At 39.5% G+C, this 23,825-nt stretch overlaps 1 protein-coding gene across 1 annotated transcript in view; it reads left to right on the plus strand.

Annotated features, from left to right (window-relative positions):
* Nucleotides 1-23,825, plus strand: part of maml1 (mastermind-like transcriptional coactivator 1) — a 70,581-nt gene that overhangs the window by 22,534 nt on the left and 24,222 nt on the right. The window lies entirely within an intron of this gene.

Genomic DNA, 23,825 nt, shown 5'->3' on the forward strand with positions numbered 1-23,825 from the left:
TCTAATGTTTGGAAATTGTTTGAGCAACCTCAGTATCATTTCAGTACAGTACCTGAATGCAGAAACAATGAAGAAGGATAAGTAAAATGATTCCAATTATTGTTGTTTAATATTATATCATTATGCTGTGTTTCAGATAAGTATATCTGTGTTTTCCAGTTCGCATGCTTCTGGTTATGCATTCTCACGTCATTCTATAATCCAGAAATACCTTGCCCCAACATTCCAGATAACTGACTTAGAGCAAGACACTGAATATATGGTTGCTAAATTTGCAGATGATACAAAGATAGGAAGGTAAGTTGTGAGTGAAGAGAATGTAAGAATCTGTAAAGGTTAAGTGAGTGGGCAAAAATTTGACACATGGAGTCTAATGCGGGAAAATATGAACTTGTCAGCTTTGGAGGATTAGAAAAATGGCAGGTTATGTAAATGGAAAGAGATTGCCGAACCCTTCAATACAGAGGGATCAGAGTGTCCTATTATGTGAATGTCAAAATTTGTATGCAGCCACAGTGTGATTTAGGAATGCAAACCGTTGTTTATTGCAAGGGGCGTAGAATATTAAAACAGGGAAAATTCTGTTGCAGTTGTACAGCATATTAGTGAGATCATGTTTGTAGTACTGTAAACAGTTTTGATCTCCTTAACTAAGAAAGGATCTAAATGTAGTAGAAGCATTTCAAAGAAGGGTCATTCAACCGGTATCTGCTGTAGGGAAGGTGAGTAAAGATTGGTTAGGTTTGGGTCTACATCCATTATCAGAACGTGAGTTGATCTTAGTGAAACATGCACAATCCTGGGGGAACTTGATAGATTAATTACTGAAAGAATGTTTCCTCTTGTGGGCCCAAATAAGATTTGGAGTCAGACCTTAAACATATGGTATGTCCTGTTAAATCAAATGATGGACTCTCAGCTGAAGGGAAGAATCTTCAGATGCTTTCTTATTTGTGGGATATGGACATCGCTGGCTAGGCTAGCATTTATTGCCCATCTTTATTTGTTCAGAGAATTTGTTAAGTGTGTACAAGAACATTTTCTGATTCGGTATGTGGGTGTACCGACTAGAGAAATTGCAAACCTGACCTACTCTTGGGAAATAAGGCAGGGCAAGTCAATGAGGTGTCAGTGGAGGAGCACTTTGGGGCCAGCGACCATAATTCTATTAGTTTTAAAATAGTGATGGAAAAGGATAGACCGGATCTAAAAGTTGAAATTTTGGGCGGCACGGTGGCACAGTGGTTAGCACTGCTGTCTCAGCGCCTGAGACCCGGGTTCAGTTCCCGACTCAGGCGACTGACTGTGTGGAGTTTGCACGTTCTCCCCATGTCTGCGTGGGTTTCCTCCGGGTGCTCCGGTTTCCTCCCACAGTCCAAAGATGTGCGGGTCAGGTGAATTGGCCATGCTAAATTGCCCGTAGTGTTAGTTAAGGGGTAAATGTAGGGGTATGGGTGGGTTGCGCAGAAGACTGGAGGTTGACTAATGGTGGGGCCACTATTTAAGAAAGGTGGCAAGGAAAAGCCAGGGATCTCTTGACCAGTGAGCCTGACGTCGGTCGTAGCAAATTTTTGGAGGGAATTCAGATGGACAGGATTTATATGTATTTGGAAAGGTAAAGACAGATTTGGGATAGTCAACATGACTTTGCATGTGGGAAGTCATATCTCACTAACTTGATTGAGTGTTTTGAAGAAGAAACTAAGAGAATCGATGAAGGCAGAGAGGTAAGTGTGATCGAGATGGACTTCGGTAAGATGTTCAACAAGGTTCTTCTTGGTAGACTGGTTAACAAGGTTAGATCACGTAATAGAGAGAACTCTCCATTTGGACACAGAACCTGCTCGAAGGTAGAAGGCAGGGTGGTGTGGAGGATTGCATTTCAGACTGGAGGCCAGTGATCAGTGGTGTGCCAAAGAATCAGTGCTGGGTCCACTGCTTTTCAATTTGGATGTGAACATAGGAGCTATGTTAGTAAGTTTGCAGATGATGCCAAAATTGGTGGTGTAGTGGTCAGCAAAGAAAGTTACCTCAGAGTACAAAGGGAACGTGATCAAATGGGCCAATGGGTCAAGGAGTGGCAGATCGAGTTTAATTTAGATAAATGCGAGGTGCTGCGTTTTGGAGATGCAAATCAGGATAGGACTTATGCACTTAAAAGTAAGATCCTGAGGAGTGCTGCTGAACCAAGAGACCCTGGAGTCCGGATTCATAGTTGCTTGAAAATGGATTTGCAGGTAGGTAGGATAGTGAAGAAGACGATTAGTATGCTTTCCTTTATTGGTCAGAGCACTGAGTGTAGGAGTTGGGAGGTCATTTTGTGGCATTGGTTATGCCATGTTTGGAATATTGTGTGCAATCCTGGTCTCCCTCCTATAGGAAGGATGTTGTGAAACTTGAAAAGGGTTCAGAAAAGGTTTACTATGATGTTGCCAGGGTTGAAGAGTTTGAGCTATGGGGAGAGGCTGAATCGGTTGAGGCTGTTTCCCCTGGAGTATTGGAGGCTGAGGAGTGACCTTACAGAAGTGTTTAAAATCGAGGGGCATGGATAAGGTAAATAGACATGGTCTTTACCCTGGGTGGGGGAGTCCAGAACTAGAGGGCATAGGTTTAGGGAGAGGGGAAAGATTTAAAAGAGACCTCAGGGGCAACCTTTTCATGCAGAGGGTGTGCATGTAACAAATGAGCTGCCAGAGGAAGTGGTGAGGCTGGTGCAATTAAAAGGCATTTGAATGGGTATGTGAATAGGAAGGATTTAGAGGGATATGGGCCAAGTACTGGCAAATGGGACGAGATTAGGTTAGGATATCTGGTCGGCGTGGACAAGTTGGTCTGAAGGGTCTGTTTCCATGCTGTACGTCTCTATGACTCTGAATTAAAAATCTCAATGACATTTGTTTTGCGTTTGGAATCGTATGTAAGGATGGCAGATCTGGAAGAATATTTATGAACCAAAGGGGATTTTATGACAGTTGACAAGTTACATGGTTTCTATTTGGTCAGCTTTTTATTCCAGATTTTTTGAGTTCATATTCCATCATCTGTCATGGCGAGATTTGAACCCTAATCCCCAGGGCATTAGCCTGCATGTCTGATAACCACTTCAATGACAATATCTCCAGGCCATTGCCTCCCATAAAAGATCATACGTATGAGGCAGTGTTAGATGTCAAGGAGTTTCAGGTTATCAGGAGTAGATGGGAATGCGGATTTGAGTGCGTGATATCAGTTATCAATGAACTGGGTAGAGGAGCTGAATGGCCTACTCCTCTATATGTTTGTATTCTAGACTGGAACAATTACACAGTACCAAATATGAACAGTTTTTGTGCCTTGATTGGTGCTGTATGCTTTTTGACATCTAGGGAGGTTTAGATTTGGGAGGTTCATCCTTCTTTGTGGGATTATATGCTCTGACATGAATTTAACTTCATGGAGATCTTTCCTGTACATTTTGGTAAATTACATTTTAGTTTATTAAATACCTTCCCATGGTCTTTATTACTCCATCCCCAATATCTTGTCTGAAACACTAACCAAGAATGTTGAGCTGTAATTCCTGCCCTCTTTTAAGTTGCAATATCGTACTTCAAAGTGTTTCTCTGTCCTTGGGATATCTGACATATTTTCTAGACTACTTTTATTGAAATATCTAACATTAAGTATAGCTTTTTAAAAATTTCCTTTCTAATTTTTGTTTAGTCTTTACTAATTTTCTCCCTTTCATTTTCAGTTTTGCTTCTCTCCCTTTTAATTGATCTCAATTCTCCTCCCTCCCCAGCTAAATCAACTACTCTCAACAGCTCGAGCAAATCTCATACCTAAAGTGTTGATCACAGCCCTTTTGAGGCACAGCCCATCTGGTGTGTATATTTCACTCCCCCAGAACTGGTCCCAATTTATCAAGTTCAAATCTCATGCACTACCTCTACAGCCATGCAGTATCCTCCTGTTTCTGGATTCATTACCATATAATATTGAGTAAATAGTCCTGGTTTTGCTACCTTTTGGATACAGTATTTTAATATCTTTCCTAGCTTCCTAAAATATGTTAAAGGGCATTGTCCCTTCCTCCTTCTGTGTCATTGGTATCAATGTAGAATCCAACTTTCAGTTGTTTTTACTTGCCTGTGCTTACAGCCTGACTTGTGTACGTACAAAAGCCAATCACTTTTTGCGGCTGTTCAGTGACATCCTTGACCCTGACATCAGTGTAGCAACATTCAGGAGTCACATCTTTGCCTGCAGAAACATGTCTATTTCTCCAACAATGTAATCTCTTATGACTGTTGCTTTCCTGGCCTGCCTTCACTATTATCCCTGATCTCCAAACCTTCCCTGCTCTCCTGCATGATACTTTTTAACTTGGTTCTTACTATATACTGCAGAGGCAGAAGGGTGAAATCATAATAGTCTTACCAAACCATATAGCTGCAGTCTCTAATTAGAGAGAGACAACTGGTTGTTTAATCTTGAGAGTCACCATGTCATGGGTGAGGGGGCAGATTAAGAAGGACAGTGATACCCTCAGCCTCTGTGGGAATTAAACCCCTGTTGTTGGCATCAGTCTACATTCAAATCTACTGTCCATCTAACTGAACTAGCTAATACTTTGTCCTTGCTGGTACTTCATCAGTGATCTTCCCTCCTTCATTAGGTTAGAAGTGAGCATGTTTGCCGATGGTTGTGTGCAGTATTCAGTACCAGTGTCTCCTGAGGTACTGAAGCAGTCCATGTTCAACTGCAGCAAGAACCTGACAATATCTAGGCTTAGGCTTACAAATGGCAAATAACATTTGCACCACACAAATGCCAGGTAGTAACCAACTCCAATAAAAAACTAATCTTCTGCATAATCACATTGTATTATTCTTGTTTTGCTTTTATGCTATCCCTGACTTGCCTTGTCAGCCATGTTTACCTCATCCTCCTCTTAATATATTTCTTCCATCTTAATGAATTTCTGTGCCTCACAAATTACTCCCAGAAACAGCTGCCATTGATACTTCAGTTGCTTCCCCTCAACCTGAATTCTATTATATTAACAACTCCCTCGGAGCAGCTTGTGATAGACCCCACTAAGGAACAGGCAGTTCTGGATTTGGTGATGTGCAATGAGTTAGACTTGATCAAGAGCGTAAAGTGAAGACTGAAAATTATAGCCCATTTAACCTGACATTGGTCATTGGTAAGATTTGAGTCCATTATTAAGGATGAGATTATGGAGTACATGCAAATGCATAGAATAATAGAGATGAGTCAGCACAACTTCAGCCAGGGGATGACAAATGTTAGAATCCTTCTTGGGAGTAATGAGGAAGTTAGACAATGGAGAGATATTGTACATGATCTACTTGGATTTCTGCAATGCCTTTGACAATGTGCTGCACGGGAGGCTGCTAAACAACATAAGAGCCCATGGTATTAGGGCAAGCTGCTGGTATGGATAGAGGTTTGGTACTCTGGTAGAAAACAGAGAATAAGGATAAATGTGTCTTCTTTTGGGAATGGCAACCAGTGATGAGTTTCACAGGTCCGTGTTGGGACCACAGCTATTCATGTTAAACATTAATGCTCTGGACAAAAGAACAATATTGTTGCTAAATTTTCAGAATGCAAAAAGGTAGGTGGAGGGACAGGTAGCGTTGATGAAGCAGACAGGCTAGCAGAGTGGACAAAAGTGGCAGATGGAATACCATGTGGGGCTCTGGGTCTGTACTCTATAGAAGGACAAGGGGAACCTGATTGAAACTTATAGAATACGGAGGTCTGGATAGAGTGGATGGAGGGAGGATATTTCCACAAGTAGGAGAGACTAGGATCTGAGGGCGCAGCCTCAGAGTGAAGGGATGACTCTTTAGAACTGAAATGAGATGAATTTTTTTCAGCCAGAAGATGATCAATCTTTGTAACACACAGCCACAGAGGGCTGTGGAGGGCAAGTCATTGATTGTATTTTAAAAAGAGATAGGATCTTGATTAGTAAAGGAATCAGGGCTGTGGAGAGAAAGCGGAATAATGCGGATGAGGAACTTGTCAGCTAAGATGCAATGGTAGAGAAGACAGGATGGGCCTAATGGCCTAATTCTTCTCTTGTATCTTATAGTCTTATGACTGAGTTCTAATTGTCCCTCGGCTGAGTCAGCTCCCTTATTAACATTTTAACCAGACTATTGAATCTTAAGCTTTTAAAATGGCAAAAGAGAGAGATATTTACCAGTTGTATTTCCACAATGCCTCTAAAGCCCTCAAACCATATACTCACTCAGGTTCTCTCTTACTCTGGATATGATCTCTCTTTCCTGACCAGCTAAAGTTTACTGATCCAAGCAGCCTATGTTCAAATGTAACAATGTCCAGCATGGGCTGAAAAGTGACAAATAACATTTGTGTACTATCTGCAAGATGCAGTGTAGAAATTCACCATACATACTTAGACAGCACCTTTCAAACCCATGACCACTTCATGTAGAAGGACAAGTCACATGGGAACACAATGACCTATAAGTTCCACTCCAAGCCCCTCATCACCCTGACTTTGAAATATGTTCCTGTCTTTGGTTCAAAATCCTGGAATTCCTCCCTCGTGGCATTGTGGTCTGACTGTAGCAGTTCCAGACCCTAGCTTACCATCACATTCTGAAGGCAAATGATGGGTTAGGAAGTGTTGGTTCAGCCAGCGGCGTCCACATTCCGTGAGAATAAATAAAATGACATTAATACCTTGTTTTGGACTTTCTTTCCAGCATTGTTTATGCTTATGTTTTGAATTTTTTTAAACTGACTGCAGACAAGTACAGCTGTAAGTGTACACCTTTTGTGAATTTCTTAATCTGTGCAAAACTTATTATACACACTTTCACCTGCTGACAGCCTAATCTTTGCTGATCTACAGTTTTACATAAAAGCAAACTTACTTCCAGGAGTAGAAGTGCACATGGACAGGATGTGACATCATCTTCCTTTTGTTAATGAGGTTTTCAGTAAATGCGTACCTTACAAAAATGGCAGATCTTTACTGTATGTTGGCCTTCAAATAAGTAAATTGTTACATGCAGCACACGCCACTGGAAACTTTGGAAGAAAGGAGTAGCACTGTCTTCCCTTTCTGTATTGATGCACTCTGTTTACAACCACTGTGTAAATCTGATCCTGCCTACTTTTGTATACCTGTTATCCAGTACTTGTAGCTATCGAGGCAATCACAGATTGATAGGTAACTGCCAGCTTGTGCTAATTATTGACTAAATGAAAGTTTCTTGGTACTTTAAGTTGCGTATTAAATTAGAAAAGAGACACCCTTATAAAGTTGTTTTATTTTGCACTTAACAGAACAAATTGAATAATGATGAATTTCAAACAATCGTTACAATTTATAGGATTGGTTGACAGTCCACTCCAAAGGTTTGCTGTGGAGAAAGTACTGGGTGTCATAGGCTCCTCAACCTTTTGTGTAATTTAAAATTGTGACAGTCTTGAACATATTCCTTTTGTTTACCGAGAATATCTTTGCCAAATGATGTGCGCTGCAATATCACCTGGTTACCTTCACTCCATTGTTAGGGTAGCATTTGCACACTTGTAGAATTGCATCTGACAACCATTTAGTTTTGGCTTTTGCATGTACAGGCTGAATGAGTACAGTTTGTACTGTACCTATGACAAAGAACAGATTAAGCGAGCCATTTCATGATGCTACTATGCAGAAAGTAGGTGATTATTCTTTTCCAATAACTGGATGCTGTCCATCAGTCCAAAAAGATGTTTTGCCCGTCACACAATCCTGTATGAATTTCTGTGCCAGTGTGATGGCAGCTCCATCAGCCTTGTGTCTCAAAAATTGGCTGATTGAACTGAAAAGCATGTTCCCTCGGTTGTTCCTGACACAGAAGGGTACAGACAATACTCGACCAGTCTTTTATATTTATTGCATGTAATGACTTGTTTATGTAACTGGTTTATCAATCTACTGAAGTGTTAAAGTGCTGTTGAGAAGAAATGTCTCAAATTTCTTCTCATTACTTAAGATCCTTTCACCTAACCATGTTATTGCACTTTCTGTCTAACCTAAACTTCATGACCAGTGGTTCAATGCAAGCTAACCACAATCTTGTTGCTTGTTGATTGTAATTGAGCAGTGAAATGATGGACATGTTGGTAGCAACTTGTATAACGTTCAGGAACCATTAGCTATGAGGAGAGATTGGACAAACTTGGTTTATTTTCTTTTGAGCGTCAAACGATGAGGGAAAACAGATAAAATTTTGCAAAATTCTGAGGCATGGATAGAATGGGTAGTCAGTCTTTTTCCCAGGGTAGAAATATCAATTATTAGGGGGCATAGATTTAAGGTAAAATGGGATGAGTTTAAAGGAGAGTGAGAGGCAGAAGTTTTACACAATGGGTGTCTATCAGAGGAGATGGCAACATTTAACAGGCATCTTGACAATTACATGAATAGTCAGTGAATGGGGGGGAACCAAGAAAGCGTCGATACAAAAGGCCTTTAGTTTAAAAATGCATCATGTGTCAACGCAACTTGGTGGGCTGAAGGGCCTGTTCCTGTCTATGCTGTACTTCGTTCATATCACTTTCATTCCCATGATGTCATGTCCCCCGTGCCCCCCACCCCTACCTCCTGCCTCCGTCGAAGCAAAATGCTCAGAGCCACAGTATAGTTTTACCTCTTTCATCTTTATTTGGGGCCTTGAGAGAGAGAATGATCGCCATGTGCACAGAGGCATGAGTTCACAGTCTCCTCTGGAACAGCAATGTCTCAATGAACTGTATAGTCATTTTACAAATAGGAGCATCCCAATAAGACAACATACATATTAATTGGGTGACCGTTACAATCAGCGAGCGTCAATAGTACAGATAGAGCCATCTGCTGTTACACAATGAAAAACTGGCTTCACATAATGAGTACCTTGTTAAACTGACCTCACATACTGAATGCTACATCATTTTGTTAAATGGCTCGACATAATGAATGCTTTTCCACATTGTTAACCCATTACCCTTGCTGTTTACAATGGGGTGATGGAGGCAAGTTCTTAACTGATCTGAGTCATGCTCAGCTGAACCTCTTGTTTCACAAAACTCAGAACTTAACTCTTTCCCTGCCTACTTGTACCCTGTACACATTCTCAATGAAATACTTAATAAATATGCTATATTTCTTGTAAATTTGCAATTGCTGAGGAAACTGAAGTGCCATGAAGGTATGAATCCATTTTATTTCTCATATAAAGGCTTGGCAGTTCTCAATGCAGTTTTGACCCACACTACTACTTTTGGGATCCCTCTCATAGAAATCTTTCAGTGGCTGCTTGAAAAGATTTGAATATGCCACAATCTCAATGCTAGCAAAATCAAGGAACTCATTATTGACTTTTGGTGGGATGTTACTTGTGCCCCCTTACATATTTAACAGCACAGAGGTGGGACAAGCGAAGAGTGTCAAGCTCCTGGGAGTGGTCATCCACAACAAGCCTTCTTGGACTCTTTATGTGGGCGCACTAGTTACAAAGGCACAACAACGTCTCCCCTTCCTCAATTAGCTGAGGAAATTTGGCAAGATGGTGAATACCTTTGCCAACTTTTACAGGTGTGCCATCGAGATCATTCTGTCTGGGTGTATCAGTACGTGGTATGGCACCTGTACCATTCAAGATTGGAGACGATAACAGAGTGGTGAACTCAGCCCGGACAATCACAAATGCCAACCTCCCATCTATAGAATTCATCTACCAGGCCTCTTGTCAAGGAAAGGCCGCCAGCATTCTCAAAGATCCATCCCACCCAGGCAATGTTTTTCTATAACCTCTACCATCGGAGAGAAGGTACAGACGCCTGGACACAAGCACCAGCCATTTTCGCCACTGTTTCTATCCTACTGTTGTTAGAATACAGAATGGACTCTCAAACGCTTAACATTCACCTGTACCTGTGTTTTGTTTTGGCCACTGTTTACCTATTACTTACTATCTACGCTACTTAACTATGTGATCTGCCTGTATTGTTTGCAAGGCAAAGCTTTTCATTGTGCCTTGGTGCCCGTGACAATAAATTCAATTCAGTAATGTAAACTTAGCCTCAATTGTTGTAAAACGAATGAAATGGCTTGTTTAATCCATTGTCCAATAAATTATAGTTTGTCATTCCTGTCTGAAATTTGGATTGATCATTTTGGTGAACCAAAGATCTTACATTGCTGGCCACACTTTAAAACCAGGATTTTTTTTTATATTTGAATGGCCACAAATTTGATTTACAGCATGTCAGATATACCTTTGAAAAGCTAAGTAGCCTACTCCTCCAAATGTCTATATTACTGTATTATATAGTTATTCAAATGATCCTCGAGTCAGCTGGAGAAAAGATTGTGTATGTCCAATACAGAAAAAACTGGAAACACTTCATTCAGTCAGCAACTATGGAGACAACTGACAAATTTCACCATTGACTTTTCATCAGAACCGGCACCTTGCTCTGGTGAGAAGGTCCACATTTTACATCATCACTGCCTAACATGAGCATTTCTACTTTATCCATGCTTTCATTGCTATCTGATTTTTGCAGTGTTTGCGCTGTTAAAGTTTTCATATCTCTTTACTATCAATAGTTTAAGATCATTTTGTTTTGTCTTTATATCAGCATTTAGCTCCAATTTACCCCTACCACCAACCACCCTTGTCCCAAAAAAATTCCCCTAACAGACACATTTGTGAACGATATCAGCATTTTTGTCACTATTTGTCTCAGACTGAAATAAAGATAACAACTTGCATTTATTTTGCACTTTTCATACCCCAGGATGTCCCAAAATGCAGTGCTCCTAATGGATTACTCCTGATGTGTAGTTATTGTTGTAATTTGGCAAAGTGTGGGAGGTAAACTGCATGCTTTGCAACCTTGACATATGGACTGTGCAAAATGATTACAGTAAAGTAAGAGGCTATTTGGTGAGTCAAGTCTGGCTTTCAATCCACTTCCAACTCCACTAAGGAGATCAGCCCCAGCTCTTCCAATCTACCCATTTGATGGAAGTCCCTCATTTCCAGATCTGGTGTCTCATCTTTCTCTTGGCACTCTCTCCAGTTCTTTCAGGCCATTTGTTTACATTTTGATTCCATTTTGGCACGAGCACCAGAAAGCTACACTACTCATAACATAAAACAATGTTTTTATGTCCACCTGTAAAGACAGATGAAGCTTCTATTTAATATCTCACCTGAATGACTGGTGTAGATGCAGCTTTCTTGTTGATCACAAGTGCTATCACTGAGCTCTAAACAAAATTCTTCTGTGACTGTTAACTGGGTACATTACTTCTGTGTTATAATGTGCTGTTGGTGTCCAGGTTTGATTCATTTTGAGGATAGTGTAGTGCTATCCATTTTCAATATTGTAATGCACTTTGAAAATGTTGCAGAATAATAGATTTCTGCATGATTCAATGCTGATTATACATGGGTAAAGTCATCAATATACCTGTATTTCTCTGAAATCGTTTGAAAATCCAAAGTCCTTTATATTTTCAGCAAGCCACTTAACATCATATTGTTTTGAATGTTGTATTTAATCAGTTAACATACCATTTGCACTGGAACATTACCTTTCATCCTGTGATTTGAAAAGATTACTGTGTGAGATCAGTTATTAATGTACTCTTAAAGTGCTGATACTTTTTAGAGTGACTCTCTGCTCTGAAAATGTTTGTCAACTTGTCTTAAAAGAAACTTATGTAAATTCAGGCCACTGCAACCCCATGTCGAATGAGTTCTCTTACTCTGTGCTCAAATCTGAAACTATATCATATCTCCAGCTTTGACATCTCTAAGTATTAGAATTTTGGCATTTTTTATTTGGACATAGGATACTTGAAAGTTAATCCAGCAGGATGATAATCAGTGGTTAATTAACTTGCAGTTTTCCTTTTGCTGTGCTGGTTAAATATTGGAAGATTTGAATGGCTACTCTGAGCAGAATAGATTAGGCAGGCTGAAATTCTTTCAGATGATCATGGAGTGATCTGCAGAGTTTCAATTATGAAGCATTTTAATTGGGAAAAGAGTGGAGCGAACAAAACTTGGAGCTTTATATGTAATTGTCATTAATAAATTCAGTAGCAAATTCATATGCATAGAGTAGTTAAAATGTGGAATTTGCTCTTAGAAGGAATGGTTGAAGCAAACAGTATAAATGAAAATAAGGGGAGGCCTGATAACCACTTATTATTCTCCTTATTGGTTTATGCTGTTAGGAATTGAAGAAGTAGAATGTGAGGGTTTTGTGGATCGTAATCATTAGCATGAGCATGTTGTGTTATATAGGCTGATGGTGCTATATATTTGAAGTAAAAAGACCCTATATGGTAAAATAATTGTTAACCTCGTGATTAGGATCACTGTACATGACAGACAGTTTCAGGGCGTTCACCATGAGGACGGTATTAATGGATTAGTCAGATTAATGGCAATGGAATTTAACCCTGATAAATGTGAACTGATGCAGTTTGGAAGACTAGCAAGACTAGGGAATATTCAGTGTGTAGCAAGATATTGAGAAGCAGTGATTGAACAGGAGCAGGTTCAGGAGTTGCTGGGGGTGCTCAAAGTGTCTGGCGGTCTTTGAAGAAAAATCAGAGTTAATGTTTGGGTCCAGTGACCTATCCTCTGGTTTTTCTTCACCGTTGCTGATGGATCTGCTGAGCTTTTCCAGTGGCATCTGCTCATGTTCCATTTTATTCCAGTCATTTAGTTTGTCTCCAGGACCACCTTATTCTTTCTTTGTGGTAATCCTGTCCATACCTCATTTAATTGGCTTATAGGTTATCTCTTCGGTTTTTATTCAGCTATTGACACTTTACTCACATTGTCTAATACACTTGGTCACCTGCAGAGATTTATTATTTGACACTGCACTCATGCCATTTGTATGATCTTTTGATCTCTCTGCCCATAAATCCTGTGTTTTGTGTGCTTCCGCCTCACTTCACGTGATGAAGGGACTACACTATGAAAACTTGTGGTTTCAAATAAACCTGTTGGACTATAACCTGGTGTCATGTGATTTCTGAATTTGTCCACCCCAGCCCAACACCAGCACCTCCATATCATGTTTTCTTTGGAGCAGAGAAGCTGAAAGGAGACCTGAGATATGTGTAGGATTGGGTGGGATGGGATGGAATATAAAACCGCTGTCCCCCTTCATGGAAGGGTCATTAATAAGGGGCATAATTTTAGAGAGAAAAGGAGGAGGTTGAGAGGGGATTTGAAAAATAACTTTTTCACCTGGTGCAGGTGTGGGACCTCACTGCCTGGGAGGGTATTTGAGGGAGGAAACTTCACATTCTTGGATAAGTACCTGGATCAATGCTTATCATAAAATGCGAGGCTACGGGCCTCGTGCAGGAAAGTGGGATTTGTGAAGGAAAGTGGGTCTTGTGAAGGCAGTAGGATATTTTTTGGCGGTACAGACTTGATGGGATGAAGGGCCTCTTATGTATAATTTCATTTTGTGACAGTTTAGCTTTTCCTTTAAAAACACCTGTTTGAGTCTGTTTCCTTTTCAGAAGGAGAGAGCATGAACTGTTCCAGAACTTGCTTTAAATGAAGCATCAAATTGCAAGCAAAAATAGATTGAGTTTTCCCACCATGCCAAAGCATCTAACAGTGCATGGTGCAGTTTGAGCCAGGACTTTAGTGAGGTGTGATGTAAGCTTAACACCTTGCACTAATTCCTTTATTTTGTATTTAACTCTTGAGTAGCTTTTCGTAGATGTCTTCTATTTGAGTGGGTTCTTGAGTTTTCTGCAGGCTAAAATTAAATTGGAGAAATTTTTCCCTGCTATTTTAGCTGACCATCTGTTCTTTGGGACGAAACATCAGATGTTGAGGTGCTCACCTGAGCTGGTGTGCTAAAAGATCTGCACCACATTTATACATCACTGTGTCCAAGACTATCACTTCTTGCCCCAGCCCGAAGCCGTGGATGACCGCCAAGGTGTGCGTGCTGCTGAGGACCCGTGATTCTACCGTCAGAGTAAATGGCAAGGTGGCTCTAACAACAGCGAGGGCCAACCTGATCTGGGCCATCAAAGAAGCAAAGTGTGCATACGCACAGAGAAAACACAGCCACTTTCAGGACAGCAGCGATATGTGTGGCATGTGGAAGGGCATCTAGGCCAACACCAACCTCAGCAAAGCACTGCCTGCTTGTGCACCTCACCTCAGACCCGACTCTGCAGCTTGGCATCGCCCTTTTGACTTGTCCTATTTGTCCATCGTCTTTCCCACCTGTCAGCCCCACTCTCGCCACCATTATTCCCTACCTGCATCCACCTATTGCCTTCCCAGCTATCTTCTCCCCTTACCCCTACACACCTTTATCTCTCAGCCCCCTTCCCCCTCCACATTCCCGATGAAGGGCTGATGCCAGAAACATCGATTCTCCTGATCCTCAGATGCTGTCTGACTGCTGAACTTTTCTTGCACCACACTTTTCAACTATTATTATTATCTGAGTGGAATACTGTCAGTTGACTAGTAACCCAGAACTCCAAGCTAATGTTCTAAGGACATCTGTGAATGTCACCGTGGTTAATGGTGAAATTTGAATTCAATTTTTTTAAAAATGGACTTTAAAAATAAAAAGCTGGCCTAATGCTGATTATGTAACTATTGTCAATTGTCATGAAAATCTATCTGGTTCACTCCTTTAAGAGAAGGAAACCTGTTGACCTTACCTGGTCTGGCCTATGTGTGACTCTGACCCACAGTGACTCTTTAATTGACTTCTGGGCAAAATATGCTGTCCTAGCCAGCGATGTCCTGATCCCAGAAACAAATGTAGAAAAAAAATCAAAAGAGCCACTTGGGTGTTTTACTAGTATCGTACCAAGTTGAGAGAATGAAATACTAATTCATTTGAAAAGGGATTGTTCAAGTAAAGTGTTTGTAAAGCACTGCACAAGAAAAAATGGAATTTTTTTTGGCAAGTATCTTGGTAGTTTATCCCAAAGGGTTTTACCTTCCAGTGAATTATTTCTGAAAGTGCAGACGCTTTCCGTTAAGGTTAATTTTCTTTGTTCAAACAAATAAGTGATTTTCAATTATAACTTAACAAAAGTGAAGTTTGTCCAATCTGATTAGATTCAAATGTATTTCAGATATCTCGAAGTATATGTAAAGTGCCTCAGTTGTCTAATCTTGTAATCTGGCATATAGTGCCATCTAGTGTTGTAGAACTCCATGTAAAACAAGCTAGTGTACTGTAGCCTTCAAAAATGAGATAACGAGTCCAGGGGCAGTATTTCCTATTAGGGTGTAGGGAATACTGGGTGCCTAGAGAAATTGAGGATTTAGTTAAGAATAAGAAGGAAGCATATGTCAGTTACAAACAGCAGAGATCGAGTGAATCCCTAGAAGTGTATAAAGACAGTAAGAATACAAGAGGTAAATCAGGGGGGCAAAAAGGGGACTTGAGATAGCTTTGGCAAATAGGTTGAGGAGAATCCCAAGGGATTTTATAAATATATTAAGGACAAAAGAGAAACTTGGAGAGAATAGAGCCTCTTAAAGCCTGTGTGTCGAACCACAGAAGATGGGTGAGATATTAAACAAGTGTTTTGCACTAGTAGTTACTGTGGAGAAGAGTATGGAAGATAGAGAACATGGGGAGATAAACAGCGACATCTTGTCAAGTATCCATATTATGAGGGACGTGGTCTTAAAATGCATAAAGTAGATAAATCCCTGGGACCTGATCAGGTGTACCCTAGAACTCTGGGAAGCTAGGGAAGTAATTGCTGGGCCCCTTGCTGAGATATTTGTATCATCGATAGCCACAGGTGAAGAGCCGGAAGGCTGGAGGTTGGTTAATGTGCCATTATTTAAGAAAGGTAATAAGGAAAAGCCAGAGAACTAGACACCTGTGAGCCTGACATCAGTGGTGGGCAATTCTGGTCTCCTTGCTATAGGGAGGATGTTGTGAAACTTGAAAAAGTTCATAAAAGATTTATAAAGATGTTGTCTCTTTGACTGTATTTTGATTTCATTTATGACTATTTTCATCTACAACTGAGTAATTATGAGTTATTCTGAGTGCATGTGACTTGATAGTTTTCTTCTTCAAAAGAAAGAAATGGGGAACCTTGGAATTTTCTTGCATGCATCATTGTCTCAGTTAAAAATCACATTAGAAGTTAAGTTTTTTTTTTAAAAAGTAGTTTGCTTTGTCTCTAGTGGCTGCTGTTACACTAGAAGTTTTCCCTTAGTACGCAAATAGAAAGTACAGGGAAATATCTTAATTTGGAAGTAGTGTTGTGCTACAGCTGTGCCAGATTTGCTGTAATCTGATAATGTTTGAATTGACAACAATGTTGGTGTAGTTATCTTTTGTCATGGACATAATTCTGGAGAATGCACATTGAAATCCCATTAATATAATTTGAGATCAAATTCTGTTTGTTAAATAAAATCTGCAGATTTAAAAAGCTGTTCTCATTGAAAGTGACAGTGAAGCTGTCAAGTTTTCATAAAAGCCTAACCAGTTCACTAATGACTTTTTTTTAAAAGAAGGAATCCCCTTCTCTTTATCAGTCTATCCTATATGTAACTCCAGTCTTGTGGTTGACTACCATCAGTTGCATTAAACCACTTCCTTGCATCACCTCTTCAAGAAGGGCTGACACCACCACGTCAAGACAACGAGATACAGGGAAAAAAACGTTTGCTTTGCAGACCAAGCCAGAATTAAGTTTTAAATTACCCGATTTGGCTATTGAACTGAGACGAACATTTTCCTGAAAACACAAGGTGTGTATCAAAAGTAACTTTCTGTCGGAGTTCTTTGGTAACATTAGGGCTGGTGACACACTACCAACAAAAATCACAAATATATCAAGTATTTTGAGCCTTTTGACTTTTATAATTTTGAGGTTATCTATCAGCTGTTTCTCATGAGGACGTAGTAACAACTTCAAAGTATATTCATGTCTCCTCATAGAGTCATAGAGATGTACAGCATGGAAACAGACCCTTCAGTCCAACCCCTCCATGCCGACCAGACATCCCAACCCAATCTACTCCCACCTGCCAGCACCCGGCCCATATCCCTCCAAACCCTTCCTATTCATATACCCATCCAGATGCCTTTTAAATATTGCAATTGTACCAGCCTCCACCACTTCCTCTGGCAGCTCATTCTATACATGTACCACCCTCTGCATGAAAACGTTGCCCCTTAGGTCTCTTTTATATCTTTCCCCTCTCACCCTAAACCTATGCCCTCTAGTTCTGGACTCCCTCACACCAGGAAAAAGACTTTGTCTATTTATCCTATCCATGCCCCTCATAATTTTGTAAACCTCTATAACGTTTACAAAACTTCAGCCTTTGACGCTCCAGGGAAAATAGTCCCAGCCTGTTCAGCCTCTCCCTGTAGCTCAGATCTTCCAACCCTGGAAACATCCTTGTAAATCTTTTCTGAACCCTTTCAAGTTTCACAACAACTTTCTGATAGGAAGGAGACGAGAATTGCACGCAATATTCCAACAGTGGCCTAACCAATGTCCTGTACAGCCGCAACATGACCTCCCAACTCCTGTACTCCATATTCTGACCAATAAGGGAAAGCACACCAAACGCCACCTTCACTATCTTATCTACCTGCGACTCCACTTTCAAGGAGCTATGAACTTGTCTTACAACTCTGAATACATTTTGACTGTACTTAGTAAGGGACTTTTGGTAAGTATTAAAGTTGTCAAAGGTTAGTTTCTTTTTTTTTGGTTGTTGCTGGCTAGGCCAGCATTTTTATTACCCATTCTTAATTGCTTTGGAAAAGGTGGTGTGCTGCCTTAATTGCTGCAGTTCTTTGCATATAGGGACACCCACAGTGCAGTTAAGGAGGGTGTTCACAATGCTTTTTCTTAAAATATGAAAAAAAAAGGAGTTAAACAATTAAGAATGAAAGGGGAGTAGAGTTTTGGTTGGTTTAGGACAAAGTATAATGGAGGTGGGCGATACTAAATATTTTGAATTTCATTATTTAAAATAATAGTGAAGCTGAGTACTTGATATGCGAGAGGAGAATATAGAACTACTGGAAGAGCTAACTGAAAAATAATTCTTCATTAATTTAAAAATTAGCAAATTCAAATTTGTCAAGTCACTTGATACTTTGCATCCTCCAACTATTAAAAGTCTGAGAGAAATTGCCTTTCATTGGAATTTTCCAATTTTCAGATACTGATTTACTTGGAGCGCAAATCACTATTTAATTTAGTTATCTAGTTTATTCTTCTCTCCCTATGCTCCTCATTGTCCACTCTAGTACTTGTCCAGGGAATGATATTTTGCTGCTGCATTGAGCCAGGAAATTGCAGCACTTTGTTGCTGGTGGTCCATGCACCTGCTATTTTTGTCCTCTTGGTCAAGGCAATTGTGTGTTTTGGAGATGGTGTCAAGAAACTTAGAGTTGGTCTTGTACATAGTACATACTGTAATTTATGCACACCAACCATGATGCTCTGGTGAAGTATGGAAATGAAAAATTAGTAAAGATTAAGAGATACCTAGGATGGTTAATATGGACTTAAAGCCATGTTCTGCAGTTCTTAAGTAAGGGCTGTATAGACTAAATGAATGAAGGTGGGGGTCTGTTGTGGCACAATGGTAGTGTACCTAATTCTGGACCAAATCTCACCTGCCGCAGAGATATGCGAAAGAATATTTGAATAGATTGATTAGAAATATTCTCAAGGAATCAAGTGATTGTTATGTCTTAAGTTGCCTGAGCCCTAGGTTCTGGAATTGCTTTCCTAAACCCCTCTACATCTTTCCTCCCATAAAATATCCCTTAAAACCTACTTCTCTGAATAAATGTTTCATTAAGTTGCTTGTATCAGTTTTTGTTTTGTAACACACCTGTGAAGCATCTTGGAAAATTTAACAACTTTTTAATGGTGGAATGGAAGTTCCAGTTCATAGTGTCATATGGCATGGACGCACTCCCTTCGGTCCAACTAGTCCATGCCAACCATGTTCTCAAACCAAACTAGTCCCATTTACCTGTACTTGACCCATATTCCTCCAAGCCTTTCTTGTTCATGTACTTACGGGAATGTTTTTTAAATGTTGTAACTGTATCTACACCTACCACTCCCTCTGGCAGTTCATTCCACACTCAATCCACAGTGTAAATAAAAAAAAATTGAATGTGATGTGCTTTTGAAATCTTCCTCCCCTCACCTTAAAAATATATCCACTAATTTTGAATTCTCTCACTCTGGGGGAAAAGATTCTTGCTATTCACCTTTTCTATGTCTAAAGTTCTGGACCACAGGCGAGGTCTCTCGGTTCTGTGATAGGTCAATAAACGTAGTCAATTGGTCTGGCTTTTAAGACTGCACTCTTTTATTTTTCATATGGTTGGGCACAGAGCGTCCAGAAACGGAGGCTATACACTTCTGTGTTCCTCAGAGGAGCTGCGCACATGGATTAAAACAAAGACGTTTTTTATACGCTTCTCAAAGAAGGGTACAGGCCATGATCGCATAGTACATTCAAACAATTACCAATCAATACATGATACTGCTTTATTTGACAGTTACTTGGTCCAGTGATATTTCCCAGGAACCAGCTTTGTTTTCCAACAAGGCCACCCTTCTCTCACTAACCAAGTCATTGCACCTGCGTCTGAAGGTCAGTTAGGATGGTCGGTAATGTCTTATCTAGTCTAGTTCTTTCTAACCTGTAAAGGTAGCATTGTCTGATGATTTCTATTGAATCAGACTGTGATTAGTCATTTATTCAGCCATAGCAGAATTAGCAGTTAGTAACTTAAAAGCCATTTTATGTAGCTTTACCAGAATTGTCACTTTGCAGCCTAGAAGCCATTTTGTCATGTTATTTGCATCGAGAAGCCATCTTGTTGCCACTTAAGTTATTAGAGCATCTGTTAAATGATTGTTCTTGACAACAACTAGTTACCTCAGCCTGTATTCAGGTTTCGGATCCTCATGCCCCTCATGATTTTATAAATTTCTGTAAGGTCGCTCCTCAGCCTCCTGCACTCTAGTGAAAATGTCCTAGCTTATCTTATACGGCATTGTAAAATATTCTTTTTGCCAAGCTTGCTGCTTGGAAGGAGTTTGGACCTCTGAATTTTGAGTACTAGGTCAGAGATTGAATTATAAATTGGCTGTTGTGTTCTCTGAAGATACTTCCTTTCAATCTGCTGTAGACCATCAGGTAACTGTTAATTATAGCATCCATTTACTGTGCTGGAAGTTCAACGACTTGATCATACCCATTCATGAAGCCATGTTGTCTATCAAGAGCCTGACTTGCCTTCAGAAGGTTTCAAAGAATCCTTTGCAATTATTCATATGGAATATTAAGCTGAGGCACATCCGCTGTTTTGATGCAAATAAAAGGTCTCGCAACATCCTACAAGAAATAGTCCTTGAGAAGAGTTCTCCCAATGTCCTGTCCAAAATGTATCTCTCTGGTGTCCAGGCCCCTGAACAACTTGCTCATGTTTAAAGAGTTCATGGCAAATATTAGCCACAAAATTAGATGTGTATATGAATTGATTTCTACCAAAGCTTTAACCATTGCAGGAACTTTTTGAAAATCCATCAATCTATCTTCACAATTTTACTGTAGGTGAATATCTCTAGCTGTTTAAGCTGCAAGCTCTGGAACACCTTCCCAAAACCACTGCATCTTTCTCTTTTAAGGTCTTGTTTCAAACGCTTAGTCATCTGTTCTGTTAGCTAGTCCTTTGGTATACATGTCAATTTTTGTCCAGTTACCCGTTTGAAGCCTCTGGGATGCTTTTATGCAGAAGTACTGGTGTGGGACTGGGATGGACAAGTTCAGAAGCCAGGTGACACCAGGTTGTAGTCCAGCAGGTTTATTTAAAATCACAAGCTTATGGAGCTCTGATCCTTCATCCTCCACCTGCCAAAGGGGCAACGCTTCAAAAGCTTGAGATTTCAAATACAAGTGTTGGACTATAACATGGTGTCATTTGACTTCTAACCTTGGGGTGCTTTAAGGCACTAAAATATAGGTTGTCATTAATCTATTTCATCGCTGTTTTGCGAACTGCATATTGCAAAATAACTCCTGTCTTTTTAAAAGTAAATCATTTAATTTAAAAATATTTCATTGCTTGTCTTCAGAACATTTCCTTGCACCACAAGTATTCACACAAAGATCCATTTGAATTAAGTTCCTCTGGACTCTTACAATTTTTTGGTTTGAATTTCAAGTTTTATGTGAAATTTAGTTAATGGAAACTTTGCACACATTTGATTCATTCAGTTTGGATCAGGCTGCTAAATTTTTTTTTTAATGTGGTTTTCACATTCCCTGACAAATGTTAATCTGTGCAGCAACTCAAAAGTTCCCATGTAGTTTTACAAAAATCAGACCCTTTTTAAGTCATTTTGCATACCCAGCTACACTTTTTAAACAATCGTCCGTGCATCGAAAAGAAAACTGTTAAGTATGTTGTTTACTATTCATGTAAATTGAATTCTAATTAAAAATTGCTTTTTTTAGTTTCTAAAAATTGTAGTGCAGGCAGGCTATACAAATTCTGGATCAGTGGTGCTGGAAGAGCACAACCGTTCAGGCAGCATCCAACGAGCTATACAAATGGCCACCTTTTGTGATCTGTCGGTCTGTTGTTTAAAAGCTGTGACATTGCTTTAGCAATAGGTGGCACCAGACACCTTCAGTACATAATCTGGCGAACTGCAAATACTGCACAAGATAATCAATGTTACCATCTGCATTTGTATAATGCAGCTTCATACAAATGTTGTTTATTTGCATAACACTGGCATGAATTTGAGACACTCTGTACTTAAATGCTGAAAACTCTTAACATTTTTCCCAAAGCAAGTTTGGACTGAAACTAGCAGAATGTACAGTTTGACTGTTGCATTGCAAAACCTTTCTTTCTAGCTAGAATCTTCAGTTTCAGAGAATAAGAAACATTAAATTTGATAAACAATCCTATGTAATTTTCCCTGCTCCTGCTACCCCTCACTCATCAACACCTCAGTGTGCATTTTTTAAAAAAAAGTTTTTCTCTTTATTCATACAAATGTTTATTTGCATATCACTGACATGGATTTGAGACACTCTGTACTTAAATGCTGAAAACTGTTAATATTTTTCCCAAAGCAAGTTTGGACTAAAACTGGCAGAATATACAGTTTGACTGTTCCGCTGCAAAAACCTTCCTTTCTAGTTAGAACTCTTCAGTTTCTGAGAATAAGAAACATTAAATTTGTTAAACATTCCTATGTTATTTTCCCTGCTCCTGCTACCCCTCACTCACCGACAACTGTGTGCATTTTTTAAGAAACTTTTTCTCTTTACTTTTGCTCTATGCACAACAGGAGTATAGCCTGACAATGTCCTGTTCAGTACATACAAGCTACTACGTGTTGTTACCTCTTGCATTCTTAATTTTGATAAAGAAGCACGTAGTGCATGACAGTTGCAAAAATAATTTATTGAAACTAATTGGTTTGTAATTTCCATTATGTGGTTTGGTACTAAAGAAATCAAAGGAATTTAAGTATTTGATATGTCGTGTCCAAAGTAATGAAGGGATGAAGCAAAAGATGCCAGATGTAGTTCAGATTTCAAATGTTAATTAATAATGACCTGGAATTTAAGATTTGAATTACAACAGAAATTCTACAAACTGGGGTTATTGGAATTTAGAAAATTAAACAATTATTTGCTTGAAGTTTAAGGTATTAATAGGAGTGAGTGGTTAGATTGAGAGAAATGGTTTCCACTGACTGGAAAGACAGGAGGTATAAAATAAAGCTGCACCTTTAAGAACAGAAGTTAAAAACGTGAAGGCTAGTAGGAACTTTGAGCTACATTGCACAAATGACAGTTGATCACAAATTTTAAGTTGTTGAATTGTTGTTCTAGGCACAAGGAATAGGAGTAGATGGTCCATTTGATCTTGTTCCATCATTCAGGCTGATCTTGGGTTTCATCTCTACTTTCATACGTTTCTCGGTCTCATGTGTTTATTCTCCTCACATTATTTTTATTCAATGATGCACATCCACCACCTCTGAGGTTGAAAATTCCAAACTTGTTTTTTGAGTGACCCTTTCTCATAGCAAAGTAGGGGATTCTTGCACCTGTCTTGAGTGCAGAATGTAAAGATTCAGTATTGTGTCTCTTTCAGCAAAATTGAAGAAATTTCCTCCCCATAGCCAAGAGTACACAGGAAATAAAAGCAGAGTAAACCAGGTAGTCTCTTGATTCTGCTCTAACATTTGAATGTGATTATGCTTCAACTCATGGTAAAGGTCTCACTGTCTATATTTAAGCCCCTTCACAACCTTGAATATTTCAGTGAGGTCATTCTTCCAAATGTCAGAGGATATTGACCTAATCCCCCCCATATGCGTCCTTTTCTCCCAGAGTATAATCTACTGAACCTTTGCTGAAGTGCCACTACTGCATATCCTTCCTTAAATATGGGTATTAAAATTATTGCAGGTATGGTCTCCACAAAGCTCATATGATTATAGCAACGTGTCTGTATTCCAACCATTTCTTCAAAAATGTTTACTGTGCCTGCATGTTAACATTTAGTGTTCTTATTTGAATGCACCTCAGTTCCTCTGAATATCAGCATTTAAGTTTCACGCCTTTAAAAAAAATTCTGCTTTGGATTCTTATGCTCAATATGAATAATTTCACATCACTTCAAACTGTACTCCATCTGCTATCTTGTTGTTCAGTTACTTAACCTGTCTATAT

Source organism: Hemiscyllium ocellatum, chromosome 16 (assembly GCF_020745735.1).
Source record: "Hemiscyllium ocellatum isolate sHemOce1 chromosome 16, sHemOce1.pat.X.cur, whole genome shotgun sequence".
NCBI classification, from domain to species: Eukaryota; Metazoa; Chordata; class Chondrichthyes; order Orectolobiformes; family Hemiscylliidae; genus Hemiscyllium; species Hemiscyllium ocellatum.